Consider the following 21,857-nt stretch of genomic DNA (forward strand, 5'->3'; position numbering starts at 1 on the left):
ATAAACAAATCAGAAGTCATTTATATTTGGGTCAAAAATCATAGATGAATTAATTAACTCAATTTTTATTAAATACTTATAATGCATCAGGCATTGTGCTAAGTTTGGTAATATAAATTTAAATGAGAGACAGTATGGGTCAGTTACATTTTGAGACTGGAGATTTGATTCCTAGTGTTTAAAAGATATCAATGTTGTTTTCTCATATATAAGAAGTCCAGAGGAAGGCAATGCAGTGCTAATACTGCAGTTATACAAAATTCTCATGTTCCCTGGCTCCTATTTCTTTTCTCTGCCTCATATAATTTTCATTCTAGAGGTTACCACAGGGACCAAGATGGCTGCTGGGGCTTTAGCTATTATCTTTGGTCCAAGGAGCAGGAAGTCAAAGGAGAAAGAAAATTAAAAAGTACTCCATGCCTTTAACATGATTTTCCAGCAGTTCCACACAACACTTCTCAGAACTTAGTTACATGACATAGCAGCTTTAAAAGGACCTGTACTTTGTAGGCTTCCTGTGGGGCTCATTATCTCAGTGAATAAAATCAGGATTCTATTAATGACTAGAAAGGAAAAGTGTATGTTTTGGTAGGCAATCATCTGTGTTTGTCTTGCAACCTCTTTCTAGCTTCAAGGGATATAGGATCTTGTAAAGGAGATTAATAGATATGTTGAAAAAAGTAAGGGGCAACAGCAATTTAGGAGTTATGATAAAGGTCTTTTCTTTGGTACTGAGGGTCATAAAGGGGAGAGTATTCAAGTCCACTTTGGGAAGGTCGTGAATAGAATAATTTGTATATATTTTTTATTAATGGTATTGGTTTCAAAGTGTTTCTAATATACTGCAGAATTTTTCCAAAGAGGATGGAGAAATTGGACTAATATTTTGGTATTCATGTATTTTACTTGCACTCTCTCATTTAATCCTCAAATAACTCTGTGAAGTAAGCATTATTTCTATTTCCTGATAGAGTCACGGCTTTTTAAATGGTAACAGAAATGATCAAAGGACTAGACTTCTAGCAATGAATGGAGTAGTATCAAAATCTAGATCCTTCTCCCAGATTCTGGTTTTCTTTTCAGTATATCTACCAAAAGCATTCCACCTCAAGATGCAAAACTGGAAAATGACTCCCTCAGTCTTTTAATGAAGTGTACAATTAAATTTTATCTTTAAGCTATCCTCTTAATTAATTTTATATTCTTCCTCTAACTAATATTCCAAAAGTTCAGATTTCAAATATGTGTCTGCATGAAAGTCATCCTTCTCTAATCTCTTTCTGACTCTTCATATTTTTCTAGCTTCCTCACAACACATCTCAGCACTTTTTGAACAACTTTGTCATGCTTTGCTTGTTTTAAGTTTTACTTCCCCAAAGTAGAAGCCAGGAAATGCATGTTCTAACTTTTCTTTGCAGTGCAACACATGATTCAGGATTCCAGCATTGCACCTGCCCAAGTCAAGCTTTTTTGGCAACAATCCTCTTAGGTAGTAAGTACACATTAGGTATAGTACATCTCATTGACATTGGATTTCAGGGAGTCATAATGCTTACAGTTTTGACTTCTAGTCTTAGAACTGATGTCAGTGCTAGCAGAGTCTTGGTTGCAGTTAAGCTGTGCTTTTGACAGTTGAGCATCCTAGAGGCAGCAATGGCACAAGCTGTTTTTCCTTGGAGTGTTTTGGGCCACCGTTCTTGGAACCTGGATGCTGACCCGCCTTTCTAACAATTCTGTGAATTTTCCAATATACTTTTTGATTGACCATTTTTCATTTTAGAATTAAAAATTGCTTCTGTTGCTTTCAACTAAGCATTTTGAATAAGCTACTCCCTACATTAAATATCACACTTAGAGAAATGTAAAATTGCTGTGATAGAAAGGTAATGTTTTTTGAGAACAGCATTGATTAGAGTAGCATGTTAGGTCTCGCAATTACCAGTTTTATGACTAGAAAGACATTTAACTTCTCAAAAGTTTTGTTTTCTTAATGTGTGAATAAATATACTAAGATTCCATCTGCCTAAAAATGTTTTTTTCCCCTGCCCTGATGAAGAGATGCAGTGAAACTGAGTAAAGAATAAAAAACCACTTAAGATCACAGAGCTCCACAAAATTGGTGTTTAATTCTAGCTTCTTCACTCTGGATATGTGACCTTGTGACAGTCACTTCAATTCTCCCTGTTTCCTCACCTGAAAATTATATAGTTAATGGTTACCTGAGTGATACGGTTGTTCTAAAGATTAAAGGAGTTAATATGTTCAAAAGACATGAGACAGTGTTTGACACCTAGAAAGCTTTGTGTGTTTATGTGTTAGCTGTGATTATTGCTATTGTCATTGTGTTTGTGATAGCACCTGTAGCACTTCATTAAAGTACAGATTCTAAGGCCTCAACTAAATCGGAAAAAACAAGTGTGATGCTTAACTACTTGTATCAGAATAGTTATATATCGTGATTGATTCTAGAGCACAACTAAGAATCACTGAAGAGTTGAGCACCTGAAGTCATTTTTAATGCTAGCAAAGCGGCAGAAGCTTTGCATTTTAACACCTCAGTAAAAACACACAAAAACACATTAAGTTGAATAGGCAAAATATTATGAAAGACATAGAAACAACATGATAATGGAAAGTCCCCTCTAGAAAGATCAGGAGACACGTCCTAGAGCCTAGCTCTCAGGTCATCTTACTCACTGACCTTGGAATCCTCACATAATCTCTTTGCCCTTCATTTTCTGAATCATCAAGAGGTTTGATTAGGTGACTCAGAATGATTTCATGTTGATAGTTATTGACTGAAATATCTGGGAGGAAATATGTATGTCTTTGTCTATATATATATATATATAACATACAGGATAGATAGGATTCAGGAATCAGAAAGACCTTATTAGTCTATTTATTAGTATTTGACCTTGAGCGAGCAACTTAATTGACTTAGTATAAATATAAATTTTATAAAATAGGGTTATGTGAGACTCACATATAAGAATTCAACCAGAATAAATAAAAATTAGAAACTAAATAAATATTAGTATCCTTTGAATTCTGCACTTTCATAATGACCTAATTAAACTGGACACTATGCTGTATTTTTTTTAACATTTTTTATTGATCAATAATCATTTTACAATGTTGTATCAAATTCCAGGGTAGAGCACAATTTTTCAGTTATACATGAACTTATATATATTCATTGTCACATTTTTTTTCTCTCTGAGCTACTATAAGATCTTGTATATATTTCTCTGTGTTATACAGTATAATCTTATTTATCTATTCTACAATTTTGAAAACCCAGTCTATCCCTTCCCACCCTCCGTCCCCTTGGCAACCACAAGTTTGTATTCTATGTCTATGAGTCTGTTTCTGTTTTGTACTTATGCTTTGTTTGTGTGGTTTTTTTTTTTTTTTAAGATTCCACATATGAGTGATCTCATATGGTATTTTTCTTTCTCTTTCTGGCTTACTTCACTTAGAATGACATTCTCCAGGAGCATCCATGTTTCTGCAAATGGCGTTATATTGTCAGTTTTTATGGCTGAGTAGTATTCCATTGTATAAATATACCACTTCTTCTGTATCCAGTCATCTGTTCATGGACATTTAGGCTTTTTCCATGTCTTAGTTATTGTAAATAGTGCTGCTATGAACATTGGGGTGCAGGTGTCACTTTGAAGTAGGTTTCCTTCTGGATATATGCCCAGGAGTGGGATTCCTGGGTCATACTGTAAGTTATTCCTAGTCTTTTGAGGAATCTCCATACTGTTTTCCATAGTGGCTGCACCAGACTGCATGCCCACCAGCAGTGTAGGAAGGTTCCCTTTTCTCCACAGCCTCCCCAGCATTTATCATTTGTGGACTTTTGAGTGATGGCCATTCTGACTGGTGTGAGGTGATACCTCATTGTAGTTTTGATTTGCATTTCTCTAATTACTGATATTGAGCATTTTTTCATGTGCCTATTGATCATTTGTATTTCTTCCCTAAAGAATTGCTTGTTTAGGTCTTCTGCCCATTTTTGGATTGGGTTGTTTGTTTTTTTCTTATTAAGTCATATGAGCTGCCTATATATTCTGGTGATCAAGCCTTTGTCTGTTTCATTTTTTGCAAAAATTTTCTCCCATTCCGTAGTTTGTTGTTTTGTTTTGTTTATGGTCTCCTTTGCTGTACAGAAGCTTATAAGTTTAATTAGGTCCCATTTGTTTATTCTTGCTTTTATTTCTATTGCTTGGGTAGACTGTTCTAGGAGAACATCTTTGAGATGTATGTCAGATAATGTTTTGCCTATGTTTTCTTCTAGGAGGTTTATTGCATGTTGTCTTATGTTTAAGTCTTTGATCCATTTAGAGTTGATTTTTGTGTATGGTGTAAGGGAGTGTTCTAGCTTCATTGCTTTACATGCTGCTGTCCAATTTTCCCAACACCACTTGCTGAAGAGACTGTCTTTATTCCATTGTATATTCTTGCCTCCTTTGTTGAAGATTAGTTGACCAAAAGTTTGTGGGTTCATTTCTGGGCTCTCTATTCTGTTCCATTGGTCTATATGTCTGTTTTTGTACCAGTACCATGCTGTCTTGATGACTGTAGCTCTATAGTATTGTCTGAAGTCTGGGGGACTTATTTCTCCAGCCTCTTTCTTTTTCTTCCGTAATGCTTTGGCAATTCTAGGTCCATATAAATTTTATTATGATTTGTTCTAGTTCTGTGAAATATGTCCTGGGTAATTTGATAGGGATTGCATTAAATCTGTAGATTGCCTTGGGCAGTGTGACCATTTTAACAATATTGATTCTTCCAATCCAAGAGCATGGGATATCTTTCCAGTTTTTAAAGTCTTCTTTAATTTCCTTAATCAGTGTTTTATAGTTCTCTGTGTATAAGTCTTTCACCTCCTTGGTTAGATTTATTCCTAGACATTTTATTATTTTGGGTGTTATTTTAAAGGGGATTGTTTCTTTACTTTCTCTTCCTGTTGATTCATTGTTACTGTAAAGAAGTGCAACTGATTTTTGTATGTTAATCTTGTAACCTGCTACCTTGCTGAATTCTTTGATCAGCTCTAGTAGTTTTTGTGTGGACCTTTTAGGGTCTTCTATATATAGCAACATGTCGTTGGCATATAGTGACACTTTTACCTCTTCTTTTCCAATTTGGATCCCTTTTATTTCTCTCTCTTGCCTGATTGCTGTGGCTAGGACCTCCAAGATTGTGTTGAATAGGAGTGGTGATAGTGGGCATCCTTGTCTTGTCCCAGATTTTAGTGGGAAGCTTTTGAGTTTTTCACCATTGAGTACTATGCTGGCTGTAGGTTTGTCATATATAGCTTTTATTATGTTGAGATATGTTCCCTCTATACTCACTTTGGTGAGCGTCTTTATCATAAATGGGTGTTAAATTTTGTCAAATGCTTTTTCTGCATTGATTGAGATGATCATGTGGTTTTTGTCCTTTCTCTTGTTGATGTGATGTATTACAGTGATTGATTTGTGTATGTTGAACCATCCTTGTGTCCCTGGGATGAACCCCACTTGGTCATGATGTATAATCTTTTTTATGTGTTGTTGGATTCTATTTGCTAATATTTTGGTGAGGATTTTTGCATCTATGTTCATCAGTGATATTGGCCTACAATTCTCTTTTTTGGTAGTGTCTTTTCCTGGTTTTGGTATCAGGGTGATGGTGGCTTCATAGAATGAGTCTGGGAGTATTCCCTCCTCTTCAATCTTCTGGAAGAGTTTGAGAAGGACTGGTATGAGTTCTTCTTTGATGTTTGGTAGAATTCCCTGGTGAAGCCATCTGGTCCTGGACTTTTATTGGTAGTGAGGTTTTTTTTTGCTATTTCGATTTCATTTCTAGTGATCGGTTTGTTCAAGTGGTCAGTTTCTTCTTGATTCAGTCTTGGTGGACAGTATGTTTCCAGAAACTTGTCCATCTCCTCTAGGTTATCCAGTTTGGTTCCATACAGTTTTTCATAATATTCTCATATGATATTCTGTATTTCTATTTTATTTGTTGTAATTTCTCCATTTTCCCTTCTTATTTTGCTAATTTGTGCTCTCTCTTTTTTCTTCTTTGTGAGTTTGGCCAGAGGTTTGTTGATTTTATTTACTTTTTCAAAAAACCAGCTTTTGGTTTGATTGATTTTTTCTATGTTTTTTTAAATCTCTATTTTTTTTATTTCCTCTCTAATCTTTATAATTTCCTTCCTTCTGCTGCCTTTTGGGGTTTTTTGTTCTTCTTTTACTAGTTCTTTCAGCTGGTGGGTTAAATTGTTTATTTGAGATTGTTCTTCTTTTTTGAGGAAGGCCTGTATCACAATAAACTTCCCTCTTAGCACTGCCTTTGCTGTGTCCCATAAATTTTGTGTGGTTGTGCTTTCATTTGTCTCAAGGTATTTTTTAATTTCAGCTTTGATTTCCTCATTGACCCATTGGTTTTTTAATAGCATATTGTTTAATCTCCATGCTTTCCTTTTGTTTTCCTTTGTTTCTCTGTTGTTAATTTCTAGTTTCATGGCATTGTGGTCAGTAAAGATGCTTGAGATAATTTCTATCTTCTTAAAATTGTTGAGGTTTCTTTTATGCCCAAGTACATGATCAATCCTAGAAAATGTTCCATGTGCACTTGAAAAGAATGTATAACCTATTTTTGGGGGGTGTAATGCTCTGAAAATATCCACCAAATCTGATTTTTCTATTGTATTATTTAATTTCTCTGTTGCCTTATTTATCTTCTGTCTGGAAGATCTGTCTAGTGGTGTTCATGTGGTGTTAAAATCCCCAACTATGATTGTATTCCCATCAATATCCCCCTTTATCTTTGTTAGTAATTGTTTTATGTACTTAGGTGCTCCTATATTGGGTGCATATACATTAACGAGTGCAATATCCTCATCTTTTATCACTCCTTTAATCATTATAAAATGTCCTTCTTTATCTTTCTTTACAGCCTTTGTTTTAAAGTCTATTTTGTCTGAAATCAGTACTGCAACACCTGCTTTTTTGGTTTTTCCATTTACATGGAATATCCTTTTCCATCCTTTCACTCTCAATCTATATGTGTCCTTCTCCCTAAAGTGGGTCTCTTGTATGCAGCATATTGAAGGTTCTTGTTTTATTATCCAGTCTGCCACTCTATGTCTTTTGACTGGAGCATTTAGTCCATTAACATTTACAGTAATTAATGATAGATGTGTGTTTATTGCCATTTTGAACTTATCTTCGCAGTTGATTTGGTATTTCCTCTTTGTTCCTTTCTTCTTCCTTTTGTGGTTTGGTAATTTTCCTTTGTATTATTATGGATTTTATTTAGTTTTTGTGACTCCCTTGTAAGTTTTTGGCTTGTGGTTATCCTTTTTTGTAAGTCTATAACCCATTACTATAACTGTTTTTATTAAACTGATAGTAACATGATCTCAAACCCATCCTACCGAGAACAAAAAATTTAAAAAAGAAAGAAAAAAAAATTCTGTATTTTCCTGCTTCCCTCTCCCAATGATTTAGATGTGTTCCTTAACAATTTCATGTTTATTTGTAATTCATGAGTTATCACCTTTCCAGTTGTGAGTTTCTCACTTCTGTAGCATCCTGCTGCTTTTCTTTTTAAAGTAGACCTTTCAATATTTCTTTTAGCATAGGTTTAGTGTTGCTAAACTCTTTTAGCTTTTTCTTGTCTGTGAAATTCTTTATGTCTCCTTTTATCCTAAAGGATAGCCTTGCTGGATAAAGTATCCTAGGCTGCATCTTATTTTCATTCAGGACTTTGAATATACCTTGGCACTCCCTTCTGGCCTGTAGTGTCTGTGCAGAGAAATCAGATGAGACCCTTATGGGGGTTCCCTTGTAACTCACTCTTTACTTTTCTCTTGCTGCCTTTAGGATCATTTCTTTATCCTTGCCTCTGGCCATCTTGATTATGATATGTCTTGGTATGGGTGTATTTGGGTTCTTCCTGTTTGGGACCCTCTGAGCTTCCTGTACTTGGATATCTGATTCCTTCTTTAATTTTGGGAAGTTTTCAGTCATGATTTCTTTCAATACCTTTTCAATCCCCTTTGATTTTTCTTCCCCTTCTGGGACCCCTATTATGCGAAGATTGGCACGCTTTAAATCATCCCTTAGGTCCCTTATGCTATTTTCATTTGGTTTTATTTGTTTATCTTGTAGCTGATCTGATTGGGTGATTTCTGTTGTCCTGTCTTCTAGGTCACTAATTCCACCCTGCTGTATTTAAATATTTTGATCTAGCTGGATATTTAGTCCTGGATGCAGATACAAAATGAATACATGATGATAAGAGAAATTCAGAAATCTTATGATAGGAATTATTAGAAATCACCTTAAACTATATTTAAAATCTTGATAGAATAAAAGCTTAAACAGAAATACACTACAGTTGATGATTTGGACTTTTGCCCTTTCTGTTCCATGTTGGGTGTTACTGAATGCTTTCATCCTCTCCCCGATATCTTAGTTTATTTTATGCCATTTTGGAAGTGATTTTTTTTTATAGAATTGGATGATGTGATGGCTAACCACAAGAAAACACTAAAAGGTCAAAGGCAGTAAAATATGTTTTTTTTTTTCCCCAAACAGAAGTAAAAATGGCTTTACCCTCTGCACTGTTTCACTTTCATGCTTTTTATATTGGCTCGGTCAGGAAATATATCTCATTCACATTGATCATTATAGCACATACCATCGGGATAGACATAGCAGAGTGTTAAAAAATAAATCAGCTAGACACCAATGAACATCAAGAAGTAATATTCTTTGAGCTCCCTACAGTCTGTAACTCATATATTTATGTCAGTTTGCAGGAAAATATATAGGCAATAGCCAGCCTTAATACAACAATATTTGTGAAGAGAACATGGTAAATATAGTTATTATATAAAAATTTCAGACATTGATTTTTAAATTAGATAATTTTCCACTTAATAATTATAACATTTATATACTCTCATTCCTCTGAGGATGCAATTCTTAGCTTTCTTTTTATTTATAAATGTTCTTATCTTTGATACTTTTAATCTTTTGCAGAATGTAATTCTGAGCATTACTACCAAATGATCTTTAATTGGATTAGCCTGAATCCTAATATTTTTTCAACTAGTTATTCTTGACTCTTGAGATTTCCTTATTATTTTAACAATATTCTGTGCCCTATTATTCATTTTTAATTTAGTTTTCTCTTTTCAACTTTTCTTAAAATTAGTTACTCTTTCTTCAAGCTCAAATATTTAAGAATTAAAAGAATTCATTATTTAGGAATCAGGTATTACTTGTTAAAATTATCTTTCTTTTCTAGATATCAATTCTTCCTTGAAATTGCCTGCCTCTTGTAATTGGTAACACAATTTTCTAAAACATCAAAATGTCAGCACTAGTCAAAGATCACTTATTTTCTCACATGTTTTCATACAACATGAGAAATCATTTATTGACAAAAAAATTATTTGTCCATTGTAACCTCATAGAATGATTTAGAAAAATATGAAAGTCATTAAAAACTATAAATTCTCACACAAATAAATTGCTCTTACTTTCATGGCTCTTTTAGCTTATTATATTTAGGGTATATGATTCTACATAAGATTTCCTGATGGTCACAATAGAACATATCTCTATTTTCTGGTTTGCCAGACCAATTGAGAAGCAGGGGGGAAAAGTGGATCTTCTTTTCAAGTTTGAAAAATGTGTCCAGAGGAAACAAAATACAGAGAAAGCAAAAGTATTCAAATCCTATTTAGTTTCTCATTTTTTCCAAAGACATTTATTTTTCAATTGGAAAAAGGAGACATGATTATAGTAAAAAATCAAAGCTCAACAAGTAAGCCAAGATATAAATTTACCTGGCCCTTGGAGTATGTAAATAAATTCTTATCTTCAAATGGCTACTACTTAGACTGTGGAGGGAATTTATATTTTTAGAATGTCCTCCCTCCACCCCTATTTCCTGTCCCCATTCTTGCTACTCCTTTACAATTCAGCCTGCATGTTATGTCTTCTGTGAAGTCTTCTCTAGCCTATAGTGCACTCTCCCACCCGCTCTCTGTACTGGTATTATCTATAACATTTAAAACACTCTATTTCTATATTTGCAACACTGGACTTCTTGTTTTTTCTAAATTTCAAACTAAACTGTAAGTTACATGACGGTAAGAGGTGTGTTTAATTAATGTTAGTATCATTGTTAATAGCACATTGGTAAGCTCCTGATAAATTTTAAAAAATTAATTGTAAAGCCAATTTTGCAAATCTTTAAGAAATGATAAAAGATGGAAGGGCACTACAATATTTTTATCAATTACTTTCAAATGATGCCTTACAAGTAGCTCCTATTAGCTCCTTAGAGGTTCCTTGGAGTGCAGTGCAAGCAGAAAGAGGAGAGGTCAGTGCCTACTGTAAAATCCAGGTTCTCCCCTCCCTTGTCACTTTGACTAGGGCAGCTTCACTCTTTTTGATTCATATATTAAGTTTATGTATAACATTTTATATTAAGAAATGATTTTGCTACTAGAAAAGCAAGATCTGAAATTCCAATTTTAGTTGGTCAAATGATTATTTTAAAAAATGGAAGATTTATGCTGTTGAAATGTACTGTCCAATATGGTAATCAATGGCCACATATATCTATTTAAATTTAAATTTAAATTAATTAAATAAAATAAATAAAAGTTAAATCAGTTTTTCAATCATATTAGCCCTGTTTCAATTGCTTGATAGGCACGATGTCTACTGGGCATCATTTTGAACACCATACAACATAATATTTCTATCACCATAGAAGGCTCTGTTGGACAGCTTTTTTCTAAAAGTAAGATTATTGAGTCTAATATCAATTATTGTAAAATCCAAGAAGAATTCAAGAAATGAAACTGGGACAAAGTATTTTAAAAGTTCATGAGATATTTACTTGACTTGAAGAAACCTACTCCATACTAATTCTTTAGAATTTTCTAACTATATTAAGGGTAGAAGACTATCAGACTGCTGGAAAGTGAAAAACCTGAAGTGAGAGTCTTTAGGTTAGTCGAAAACTATATAACTTCAATCAAGTTACTCAACAGTTCTTAACATCTATGTACCTTCTGAAATAATGGCTAATAATAGTATTTAGTTCATAGGGAGGTTCTGAGAATGAAATTAGACAAAGCCCATATGGACTTAACAGAGTCCTTGATACATTTTTAATAATCAAATTTATATCATTACTCAATTAATGTTAGTCTAAGTTACTAGCATGTTGGTTAGGTTCTCCAAACATTTATGATGATGTCTAAGGGTATTCTGATAGATTAACTTAGTGCTTTGCAGCACAACAAATTGGATTACTTGAAAACTAAGGCGGCACCATGGAAGATGATACACAGTGTTTTTAATAGTAAAATACAAAGTGAGGGCAGCTGGAATCCACCAAATTTTTAGATGCAAGATGGTCAGGACCTAGTACTCCCAACTACAGCTTTCTGTATTACCCAATAGTGTTGTCAGAAAACAGAGTCCCAGGGGTTGTAAAGTCTTAATAGGCATAATCCCATTTTTATTATACCCATAATGTATACAACAAAACAAAATATATTTAACACAGGTGAAACTTTTTTGGTATTTCTGATACTAATAGCAGATTCTCAAAGTTATTGGGTTCCTTTATTTTCTCATTCAGATATGGTTAAAAGAAGCTATCTGTTATCAGTCTGATAAAGATTAATTGATAATGATTAAATGATAATGATTGATAATGAGTGCTTATTGTGTTAAGACATAGGTCATTTTTTAAGGTTGTTTTTCTACCTCTAGGCTCTGGATTCTTCATGCAGCTCGTTTCCAAAGAGTCACTGCTCTCTGTTTCCACATTCAGTTACTGGTTACAGGTAATACTATTGTGAATGCAAGTACAGATTTGGACCTCAAATGTCAGGGTCTGAATCTTGGCTCCACCAAAATGACTGAGGTTTCCTACTTCAACAGTAAGATCTCAGGTCTTCTCTTGACCTGTCACTCTTAATTAACTATAGTCCCACTGCTTTTTGCTGTTACACAAAATTGAGTATTTTCTCTGTCACTGGATGAGCTATTTCCACAAACCTGCAAAAGTTTTGGCAAAAAGTAGTAACTCCTGGTTTTAGCATTTCCTGGAGTAGTGTCTGAATTTCATTCTTGATTGAATAATTCTCAACTTTCGGAACCACTATTTTTATTATCAGTAGTGGTTTCCAATTGTGAAAATCAAATAAATCCCATCTTTTCCCATGTTCCCCTCTGTGACCCCTGCTATGTGTCTATTTATGAGCATTTCCAAAAAGATCAACTCAGGTTGTTTAATTTTTCTTACATACACCTTTGAAATAATCAATAACAAGAAAAATATGGGATACCTATAAAAATAATTCTAAACTAGCCTCACTTCCACTTTCCAAGAATTGTATACAGAGTAACAACTAAGGCACAATATCTATGATTTTAATTTCCCCATGGACTTTTCAAAGACTTTTGTGGTATCTCTGTATAAAATGTGGAGAAAAACATGCTGAATTTAGTGAAGGGTTTGTAGTTGGTTAAGCAAATATACTAAAAGAGTGCCAACTAAACAATTTGGAAGAATAGTTTTTAGTGTAATAGAAAATGATACTTAGAAGAGTCTTCCCCAAACATCCGGTAGCATACATTACATAAATGAATCTGATATCAGCAAGGTGCAAGGTATATTCTGATACCTAATGTTATGGGTTTTTAACTTTCACTGAGTGTTTTTAATGAACACACATAGATAGCTTTCTTATTAAATCTATAAGTGCACAAAAATTGATAAGAAGAGCTAATGCATGACAGAATTAGGGTTTAAAAACACAAATATCTAAGATTTACAATCTACAGAATAAAAGATAAGACATGCATTTATGTTCATAAAATTAACTACCCAAGTATAGTTTTAAAAAAGGCCCTGGTTATATAGCTGTTTATATAAAAGCATATATCAGAAATTTTAGCTATTGTGAAAACATCATTTAGAATATTAATTTATTAATTCCTTAGTAGTAATAATCTAGTCAAAACAGGAAATGTGCCATTGTATTCCATATTGATGAAATGCACTGAGCTTAGCTGTTGAGTTCTCACTTTGAGGAGAGCACTGAAAATATATGAGAGTACTCTAAGGAGGAAGTTCAGAAGGAGCAAAGTGTGCAAATAATACTATCAAAAGGAGGTTTAACAAAATCACAAATTTTAGGCCAGAAAAGAGAAGTCCTACTATGGTCACAATACCTGTTTCATACACTTGAAGGACTGCCTTGGAAGTTTTTGTTTGTTTATCTTATGGGGAAAAGCTAGATCAAATGTGAGGGAGTTACACAGAAATATATATGCCTAACTATAAGGATATGCTCTCTAACGTTCATAATTGGCAAACAATGTGAATAATCTCTCTCTATTCTCCATTCATAAAGAAGTTCAAGGTAAGAAGGTATGATAGAGGAAAGAATTTTCATTGGATAAAATGTGTCACTAAGTGCTAAATGATGGTACAGAACAACCCAGAAAAGAAAATTATAATACCTCAGAGACCACGTGCATCATTGTCTGTAATATGGCAGTTGAGCAAATCCTTTAAACCATAATTAAATTACTACTTTAAGAGAACATAGATGGCTATGATATAGACTGCCAGAAAGTGTAAAGTATTGTGGGAAAAGATAATGAACACTGACACTTGTTGAATATTACTCCAAGGTACAGGTGCTGAGCATTTAACATATAGCTGAGCTCTGATGTGACAAATTTATTAAATAATCAAGGAAAAAACTCTCAAACCTATTGTGTTATTTACTTAAAGAAGATATACATTGTAAACAATCGGGGAAAGTAACAACGAAAATGATCTCTAAAAACTTTTATAGAATATATAGCAGGTGAAGAAAAATTCTAAATTCTAAATTCCAAAACGATGTCTCTGATGCTTCAAGTATTCTGTGATTTTTAACATAAGGTCTCCTAATGCCTGCCACATCGCAGTCTTATTCAGCTCCCCTGTGCTAGCAATCACACATCTCTAAGTCATCTGTTCTCTCTGAAGTGATCAAGTGGTCTATGACAAGAGCATTGAATTTGTGTTTCATAGCTACTAACTCTTTTCTACCAGCTTGCTACTAATCAGCAAGTGCCTCTAACTAGCTTTGCTTTCTTGGCATATAACTTACTCTCTTGTATTCAGACTGCTACTTATAAAATTATAGGGTTAGGCTGGCTGACTTTTAAGTATAGTATGTCTACCCTCTGAAAATTATTTGATTCTCTGCCAGCAAAGTCCAAACAAAACCTACTTTCTCGGGGGAATTCTGATGACAGATGGCCTCTACCTTTTATCTGCTCTGCAGCACCAGAGAAGCTTATACTCGTCTCTCTTCATCCTGTTATGTATAGGAATCACAGCTTTTCATAGGTACTTACCAGAAAGCCTTTAGTCAGGGATTCTTCTGTTTTGCTTTCCAAGAATTCAAGGAATCTGAAATCCACAGAAAAAAAATGGCCTTTTTGAACTCAGTTTTGCTTTTTAGCTTTTGCTGGCACCAAATAAGCAAAACTCAAAGGCTAGTGTGGCAGCCTGGGTCCCTGCCTTGGTTTGATGGCAGTTTTGCCTTATCAGAAAGCACCCAGAATGAGTTTCCTGCATGATCGCTTTGCGTTTTCAATTCCCCACCTGCTTCTTAGGACATGTGTAAAATATATTTTGCTTCTGCTATCTCCAGTTTTAACATTTTCCCATTTCCCATTTTTAAGCTCATAGAATTTTAAAGTAGTCAATCCTTTTCCTTAATGAATATTTTAAAATAATTTGAATATGCAAAATATAGCAAAATAGTTGAAAGAAAAGTTTTTCACATAAAAACAAGAACATGTTTTACAGACTTCACACTTGTTCCTTTTTTTACTTGCTTTAGTCTAAAATGACTTTTGGGTATAGACATAAACCGAGCTACCAGCTGTCTGGATTTCTTTCACTAAATTGTCTAAATTGAATTGTTGTTTGATGTCATGAGGGTACCTTCTGATAATACTTGGTATTCTGCAACAGTAATTTCCTAAATATTTTCTGAAGAGATTAGGAATTAGTGTAACATTGAAAAAGTCTAATATGTATAAGAAGTAACTTATATACCATACCCGTCTAAGTCCAATTAAGAGACATAAATCATACAGTAATTTCAACAAAGGAAGTTTAATATAAAGAATATTAATCTATGCTGGGTATGCAAAAAAAGTTAATAGGCCTGAGACTATGATACTTAGAAAGGCCTGCTTGCATGGTTGGCCTTGACTGGAAGCTCAGAACTGGGATTTGGGAAGGTTTTCACCATTCCTGATAAGAATGGCTTACTGTGCCTTATCTATGCAAACAATACGTTTTATGCTGAACACCTGCTTTTCTTCTGGGAATCTAGAATTTTGGTGCTTACTAGGCAGAGGATGCTTATGTGACCAGTCACTAGAAACATCCCTGGCCAGTGAGTTTTCTAATGAGCTCCCTGGTAGAAAATAACTTCATATTGACTTGTCATATTTGATGCTGAAAGAACTTAATGAATCTGTGTAACTCAGTTTCACGAAAACACTTGTAAGTTTGTGCCTGGTTCCATGCACCTTTTCCCCTTGTTGATTTTTCTGTGAATATTTTTCCTGTAATAAATCATAACTATATGCTGATTCCTGCCTGTGAATTCTTTTAGCGAATCATGGAAGCTGGGTGTTGGGGGCCTCTTGGGGACTCCTGACTCTATAAACAAGTAAAGAGAACTTCTGAAGGATATTCTAGGACACACAGAGAGAGAGTACCTCAGAAAGAACACATTTGGAAGGGAAGTCCCATCCCCAAGGCTCAATGAGTTTCTGACTTCATTGAAGAAGATATAGTTGTAGCCCAATGGATAGCTGAGAATTTTTCTAGGTTAGATCTGGTCCACAGTTATTAGACAAGTAACGAACTACATTCCAGAGCTCAGACAAGACAAGGATGGTGGGCAGAGAGACAAAAGGAGTCAGGGAGTTTGCCAGAAAGTCTTGAAGCACATTTTCTGCAATGGAAAGACCAAGGGACCATCTGGGGCTCAATCAAGCTGAGGCTGATACATGGGAATGCAGAAGGAGCCCTGGCAAGGCAGACATGAGTCCTGGATGGTGCAGTGCCTGCATCAGGAGGGCTAATGGCTTCAAGGTCATTGAGGGATTGCCTGCTCTGGGCTTGTATTTGGAAGGAATGATCCCCATATTCCCCTCGCCTTTCCCCATCCACCCCACACACACTTGCATGACTAATGTTCTTTCTATACAGCAGGAGCAAGGAAAAGCAAAAGTAGCACTCTGGAATCTGGAAGATAACTCCATTCCTTCCTGCAATGCCTCTCCAGTGCCCCCTATTGATAAAGTTTAACATCATGCTCACTGTAAAGGAGATACGCTGAAAAAGCTCAGTTCATTATCTCAAATCAGGTGCTGAAAGATTAATTTGCATCTGAGAGGCAATAACTTGACAATTGGCTGGCACATATAGTGCAAGCACCTAAAAGAACACTAAACGAACTTCTCTTTGGAGAATTCCAAATTGCCAGTTGATGTAAATCAACCCAAACCACACATTATTTCTGTTCTTTGCAAATGAATACAAAATAAAATATATTTACATTTTCTCTTTGGTCCAGGTTTAATATCTCAATATATACTATTCTTGAAGTCCTCATTATTTTTCCAAAAAGTATGCCTTTGACTTGTTCATGTATTTTTTAAATGCAGGATAATAAATATATAAGTAATTTAAATCCTAAAATTATCTGGCAGTCATGAGTCTCTCCTTGCTTCACTGTTTATAGTGAAGTAGTACTCAGTGAATGAACAATAATACAACTAATTTGAGGAAAAAGAAAAAAGAGTGCTACTTAATTTTTAATCTGTATTCTGCCTATTTACTATTCACATTTTACTCATTTGGAGAAATACAATTAGATTTCAGCATTTTTTTCTCCATTTTGTTCTCCCAGGCTACACTGAATATTTAAATTAGAAAAATGTTATTGATTTTTTCTTTTATCATGAAAATGTTCCCACTCTTATTAGGTTGGTGCGCTTATTTCTTAACAGAACTTAAAGTTCCAATTTAAATTACTTTGTAGTACAACCTAATGTCCCATGTAATGATGTTATACCTGTATTTGTGTCAAATCTAATTATGAGGTCTTGATTTGCGTAATGTGCAAGAAATTATTTCCACTTTCCCTACCATGCAAACAGATCAATTTTCTCATTAGCCCTTTCCATCAGTCTTGATTGCTTTAAGCTTATGCTTTTCATATTACTTTGTTTCCTGGCCAAATTTGTCTTTACTTCATGTATAGACAGATTGATTATGTTTTAGGAGATTTATTCATGTTGACAGATTAACTACATAAATCAGTAATAGTGCAATATTTTTCATTATTTTCTTCATTATTAACAATTTACATTGTCCCATAATAGTCTTTCTACAAGTTTTTAATAGATGTATTTTTGACTTTTTCCTTATGTCAGATTTTAAGAACAAATAAGGAGATGACAATAACAAGAAAGTAGATGACAATAAAAGATAAAGAGGAAGTGGGGCATAAAACTCATTTAAGTAGCACAGCTTCGGTTAACAGACTCTAAAGAGACTTCTTCTGGCTCCATGTTCTGACAAAAGGAGTTACGGGGTGGTGCATAATTTTCCTACAGATCTTTTGTTCTTTGAAGTGTTTGATGCACAAATTAAAATATGGGTTAAAAGTGTGCAGAGTGGAGTTTGTGTGTTTACAAAGGTGACTGTAAAGTGAATATGCTGGTGTGTGTGAAGTCAAACACACTGCAGATAATGGGCACTATTAGGAAGATATGCTCAGAGAAGGGTGAATGCGTCTGTGAATGCCGGCTTGTATTTATTGTCTGCATGTAACAACCATTCACCAAGTGCATATTCAAAACGTTTCTAATAAAATGCTCTCTAAGAGGAAGGTTGATTCTATTTCATCAGTGGAAAAATTGAAATAGTATTTACAAAATGAAAAAACAGGAGTGCAAGTTTGATGACCCCTTCCTTTATAACATTGAATCTTCAAGACCCTGATACTCAAACACAAGGCTAAAAAAACGCTTACTTTCTTTGCAGTTTCACTAGAAACACTTGCGTAGCTTCTATTAGACTTTCTTTTCTTATATCTGTATATATGGAATTGTATAACTAGACCTCAAAAAAATGAGCAGTAAAACCAAAGTTTTTACATTGTTTAAAAATCTCAATCTATGTTAATTCCTAGAATTTTACTTCTCTATTCTTTCTTTCAACAAAATTTCCTGGTGAGGAATCAAGATAGTGATAAGGTCAAAAACCCTTTGTGTTGACACTGTTATACACAGCCCAGTGTGTAGTAATATTTAAAAAATAAATATTTGTTACATGAAAAACAAATTAATGAAAAAAACTAACCCATCTGCTCCCATCTTAAATCAAACCCTGTGGTTTTCAAATGACGTTTTGGTTTTCCAGAGCCTGATGGTCAAAAATAAGTCTGAATTGATGATATAAATTTTCCAGTCACCTAGTCACTGCTTCCAAATAGCATTCTGAATCTGGATTTATGCCATTAAAGCTCAAATGTGGCTAGGGCAAGACAACTTTTCTACTCCATGGTGACAAATTCAAGAATCAATCTTGGGCTTCTGACAGATGCACATGATGGAGAAACAGACTTTATTGGAGCCAGACTGTCTCCTGAACCAAAAAGGTCCCATCTTTATCTAAAAAAGTGGCCAAACTTGCAGAGTTGGACCCAAAGGTTGTCCAAGTCTTTGAGGTATTTTTAGCCTCATCACAGTTATAGGATTGCATTTAAAGTGACCAAATCATTTGCCATTTGAACTAACATTTGCTAATTGTGGAAGTGGTGCTGCTGCTACTGATACTAGGGACAAGGAGAGGATGGTGGTGATGCTGGAGCATCGCCCATTCCCCTTCTATAGCCTCTTGCTTGTTTTTCTCAAAATACCACAACACAAAGTTGTGGTGTGGTTTTAACCTTTACTAAAAACGTAGAGTCAACTAAAGTGAATCAAAGTGGAATCTTATTTGCTGCCCCTTATCTATGTAACTTCCTAGTGGAAAAGAGTCAATTGCCACTTGTTGGGGCTCAGGTAAATTTTTATGTAAGGACATTCATAGGCTTCATTTCCAGTGAGAACTGTATGTTCCGAGGCAATGGAAGGTAGGAGAGGCAGGGGGTATTTTATACAAAGTGAAGAGAATGGAAGGTAGAAAGACTATGTCCTTCAGGTAAGAGTTAATACATAAAGTACAATGTTGAAGTGTATGATGCTATACAAATACAGACACACACACACATATTCTCTTTCTCTCTCTCCAAATTTGTATGATTTTCTTTCTGGCTGGGAGATATGTTAAATACCAGCAAATCAAAATCATAAAGTGAAGTATTATTCTTGCTGTTTGATAAAATTGGGGGGGATTACAATTGAGGTATACAATTATTAGAACTCCAGATAAATCACTATACTAATACTGAATCCTTGTTGAACATGGGCATACATTCAACACTGACCGCTTTAGCTAACTGCATGTTTTAACGAGAAAGTGGATACTCTGAGACTAGAAGATACTTATATATTACAAGATAAAAATCTTCCAGGTGACTACAATGTGGATATTCTAAAACTAAGAAATATAATTATTAATTCTGTCTTTGAGTTAGAATATTTTTGTTATAATAATCATTCTGAATAGAATTTATTTGGATGGTGACACATGTAGCCATCATTTTCTAGCCAATAGTCTTCTGAAATTTGTGTAAAACATGTCATATAATCTCCGTTTTACTGATAATAGTATACCTGGCTCCTTCGTCATAGATTCCAGAAAAGAATATGCTTGTAGCCAAAAGAATGTGGAGTCAGTTCTTGGCAGCAAAGTTCGAGGATATCTTTTGTTTCATGACATTATTTCCCAGGATTGGGATGGAGACAGCTGGAGTCAATTATCGAGATTCCATTGGTAATAGCAGGGTGGACACCTGTTGACTAACAAAGAATGAGAGAAACTTGTAAATTCTTATCAGAGTGTGAAATTTAACAAGGACACTTCAGGACTTCCTAGCAGTTGAGTCATTTTTCTTTCAGCAGGACTCTAACTTGAATGAGGTCTTTATTCAGAATATGCTTCATTTTAACTGAGAACAAATGCCTATTTACCAACAGAAACAGAAGATCATGACAGTTGACTCTGTAAATCTTTACCTGAACTCCTAGTGAAGGGGCACATTTGAGAGACCACCATCTGAGTAATTCTGCTGGCCCAACTTCGCTTCATCTTTCTTTCCACTTATTGAATGAATAATGAGTTTGAAAGAAGGAATTACACTCATTTAATTCAGATCCTTGGTCTCTCTTGTTGTTGTATTTGGATTATGAACAATTGGGAGAAACACACATCCCCTTTTGCTTAGTGTAGTAAGTTTAATAGAAATGGTGTTGTTATATGGAAGGACAATGATTTTCCAGCCATGCCCATTCCTGGATGGGACTATTCAATCAGGGCTACACCTTGGGCAAATTTATTTGCTTAACAGACCAACTTACTATGTCACTATATTACTATAAAGGCAAAGAGCTGATTTTCTTGGCTGACTATTCTTAATCTTTCAAAGGCTTCAAATTAGCTGAGGAATTAAGGATGCCATTAAAAAAGAAATATATGTGATCCCATAAATTGCTAATACTTTCCCTCAGTTTTTCCCTTTTCATAATACTTATAGCTCTTTTAAAAATTGTAATGTAATATGTATTATCTAATATCTTAAGTAAATTCCATGTGAAACCATGTGATATTCTTTACCATAGAAGGGTAAATTGAAACCAACGCATTATTATTCCTATGTACATTAGTCATAGTTTACTAATTAGTCACAGCAAACACACTATGTATATTTTGTGTTAAACATAAGGCAGTGTTAAAACTTATCTGATCAGATTGTTACTGTGTTTCTTATGTTTGAAATCATCAACTAAATATATTAACTAAAAAAAAAATTTGTGACAACTTTACCAAAAGATTCAGGTTGACATTTTAAAACTTCCTTGAGCTAAACCACTAAGATACATTAAGAGAAAAAAATCAAAGCTGAGTAAGAGCTTATGAAATCCTTTAGGATGATTAGCTCAGTGAAATGTTAAAACAATATTCTGTGTGCATGTCAGGTCTCTTGCTAGCCTCAAAATAATAATTTGGATTCACTTTATTATAGCCACTGAAATGCCTTAGCAGAGGCTGGGACAGGAGTGAAGAGCCAGAGAGAAAGAGCAATAACACTTAAAGGATGAAGTTGCTCTCATAATTCAGCTTCAGATAACTCAAACAAGCACCTTGCAAATGACAATGCTGGGCTGAGCGCCACTCAGTGTGAATGAAAATGTGGAAGACACACGAGCCCTCTAGGAGCTCCCTCGATGAGCCTCAAAAATGAATATTCCAAAGTTGTAACTCATTTTTCTTTTTGTCTCAAGAGCTGATTCTTCTATTTTAAATCAAGGATACTTTTCAAACCAATGATATCTGGCCCCCTGGCTGATTTTCAGGGTAATAAAACTTGTCCTATTTTGCTAAAAAGATATGGATTTTTGCATAGGACAACTTGGTTAATGGGACATTCATACTTAAAAAAAACCTCTTTACTTATTTAGTATAATTTTCCAGTGGCAGCATTGTCATGTATGGCATTTGTTGAATGACTAGTTATGTACTCACCTGGCTCATTTCAAAGAAAACTTGTTACTCAAAGA

The 21,857-nt window shown here is 34.5% G+C and overlaps 1 long non-coding RNA gene across 1 annotated transcript; it reads right to left on the bottom strand.

The window, feature by feature from the left end:
- Positions 1-3,335: 3,335 nt before the first annotated feature.
- On the bottom strand, positions 3,336-20,095 carry LOC140697669 (uncharacterized). Its single transcript, XR_012074855.1, has 3 exons — positions 19,914-20,095; positions 14,457-14,511; positions 3,336-8,266 (listed from the first exon to the last, which is right to left on the bottom strand). It is a non-coding gene; the product is annotated as an uncharacterized lncRNA (long non-coding RNA).
- Positions 20,096-21,857: the final 1,762 nt, after the last annotated feature.

This window comes from Vicugna pacos, chromosome 8, assembly GCF_048564905.1.
Source record: "Vicugna pacos chromosome 8, VicPac4, whole genome shotgun sequence".
NCBI classification, from domain to species: domain Eukaryota; kingdom Metazoa; phylum Chordata; class Mammalia; order Artiodactyla; family Camelidae; genus Vicugna; species Vicugna pacos.